Genomic DNA, 2,684 nt, shown 5'->3' with positions numbered 1-2,684 from the left:
CCCCGCATCCGCGTTGACCTCGATCACTCCAAGCTTACCACGCAGCAGCCCGAAGTGGTCTTTGCCCAGTCCCTTCGTGAAGGTATCAGCAACGTTTTCCTTTGACATCACGTACTTGAGAGCAATATGCTTTGCTCGAACATGCTCCCGAATAAAGTGATACCGTACGTCGATATGCTTTGTTCGCGAGTGCTGGGTGGGATTCTCTGCTATAGCAATACATGCCTGGTTGTCTTCAAATATCGATGTCTCCTCCTGCTCATATCCAAGTTCAGAAAGCAACTGTCGAATGAAAAGAACTTCGCGGGTACAGTGGGCGAGCGCGATGTACTCAGCCTCCGCTGTTGACTGGGCAACAATGCGTTGCTTTCTGCTGCTCCAAGTAACTGCACAATTACCAATGAAGGTAACATATCCCGATACAGACTTTCGCTCATCTTCGTCAGCAGCGTAGTCAGAATCGGAATAAGCTGATAGTCTGACGTCGGACCCACTGAACTCCAAGCCGTGAGCTGTAGTTCCTTTGACATACTTGATAATCTGTTTCACAGCTTCCCAGTGTGGTTTAGCGTAAGCATTGAGAAATCGGCTCACGTCTTGGATAGAGAAGGCAAGTTCGGGCCTCGACCCGATCATCAGATACATCAGGCTTCCAACGGCTTGTCGAAAGGGTTTCGTTGCCATCTCACTCATGACATCGCCGGTTGCATCAGCGCCGTTAAGCTTTCGCAGCTTCTTCCCTGGTATCGATGGAACTTTAGTAGCGAACGCGTGCTGCATGTTGAACCGATTTACGATGCTGTCTGCGCTTAACTGCTGATTGATCCAGAGCTTTCGTTGTCTCCTGTCACGGACTACTTTAATCCCCACAATGTAGCTGACGGGGCCCATGTCTTTTGCACGAAATGCTTTTTGGATGCCGGCCTTCATTTCAGCAACTTCACCCCGAGTCTTAGCAATCAGCACCAAGTCATCCACGTAAATGGCTACAATTTGCGTCTTGATGCCTATGCTCCGAGCAAAAATGCAGGCTTCACACTGCAGAGCTTCAAATCCAGCAGTGGTGAGGTACTGCACTAACGCCTTGTGCCACGCTCGGGGTGCCTGCTTGAGGCCATATAGGGTTTTGAGTAGACGGCACACCAGACCTTCTTGACCGGCAACTTTTAGCCCTTGTGGGAGTTGCATGTACACTTCTTCTTCTAGCACACCGTTCAGGAAAGCCGTCTCGATGTCCATTTGATCACATTCCAAGTCTTCAATGCACACAATTGCAAGCAGCACTCTGAGTGATTCCAAACGCACCACAGGTGCGAAGACGTCGTCAAAGTCGATAAACTTAATCTGCTGGCACCCGATGACAACTAAGCGAGCTTTGTATCGCTCGAGGGTCCCGTCACTGTTAAACTTTCGTTTAAACACCCACTTACAAGCTAGAGCTCGCTTGCCTGCTGGAAGTTTAACTAGTGTCCACGTCTTGTTCCTTAGGAGCGACGCTATTTCTGCATCAGTGGCTTCTCTCCATCTTGCCGCATCAGGTCGTGCCATTGCTTCACGGTAAGTTGCAGGGTCAAGGCCCATACCGTGAGCAACCGCAGCACAAAGCGACTCCTTGTACTTCAGATTTTCGAGTGCCACAAGGAGCTCAGCCTGTTTCTGCTTACGAACGGCTCGGATGATTGGATGGACCGATTCACTGGTAAGCGCTTGTGGTCCGACCAACGTTTGAAGCCATGAAGCGGATGACGATGCATATGCGCGGAGTTGCGGCCATGTCGTCGAAGTATTGACCGAGTCCATGTCAAAGCCAGCAACGAAGTCTTCGAGTAGTACTATGTCATTGGCGGAAGGCTTCTCTTCGGTGGGGCGTTGGCTGTAGAAGAGCAAGTCAACCTCAGATGTCGCGGTCCGAGAGTAATACTCAAAATCCATGGAGTGGTGTGAAGCCAACTTGCGGAACTCCTGACGCTTGAGATCGCGAGCTGCAGCAGAGCAGCTTTCGTCAAAGGTTACATGAATGGACGATATGATGGCACCTTGGTTGCAGTCGAGAATCTTCCAGCCCTTTTGGTTGGCGGCGTAGCCTACAAATACGCCTCGAACAGCTTTTGCGTCAAGCTTCTGCCTCTTGGCACCGGCACGTCCCTGTGCATTTGTCTTGGACGCCACGTAAACGTATGCGAGAGAGCCGAAAGTCCGAAGGTTGCTGACATCAGGAGGATGACCGTGCCATCGTTCGTATGGAGTCACACCAATACCAGAGGCGAGAGTCCGATTGTATGTGTAGACCATCGCCAGAACTGCTTCTCCCCAAAGCTGCTTCGGTGATCCACTGGAGATTAGAATCGTCCGAACTTTGTTGAACAGAATACGGAAGCGAACTTCAGCCATCCCGTTTTGCTCCGGTGTGTACGCGATTGTGGTTTCGCGTTGAATCCCATGGTCACGACAGTACTTGACGAATGCACCATCTAGATACTCGCCACCGTTGTCGCTGACAAAGCGTCGAAGTGATCGATTGTGCTTCGTCTCTACTGCCGCCTTGTATTCCAAGAAGCATTGGAACATCTCCGATCGTTTTCGCAGCAGCCGCACAGTGCAGTATCGCGAATAACCATCGACAAAGAGTACACATATCGCTCGAGCTTGATGATGCATCGACAGGTCCAGCGATGTCGCTGTGA

This window comes from Phytophthora infestans, genomic scaffold, assembly GCF_000142945.1.
Source record: "Phytophthora infestans T30-4 supercont1.129 genomic scaffold, whole genome shotgun sequence".
In the NCBI taxonomy this organism is placed as follows: domain Eukaryota; phylum Oomycota; class Peronosporomycetes; order Peronosporales; family Peronosporaceae; genus Phytophthora; species Phytophthora infestans.
Note: the sequence above shows the minus strand (reverse complement) of the source record.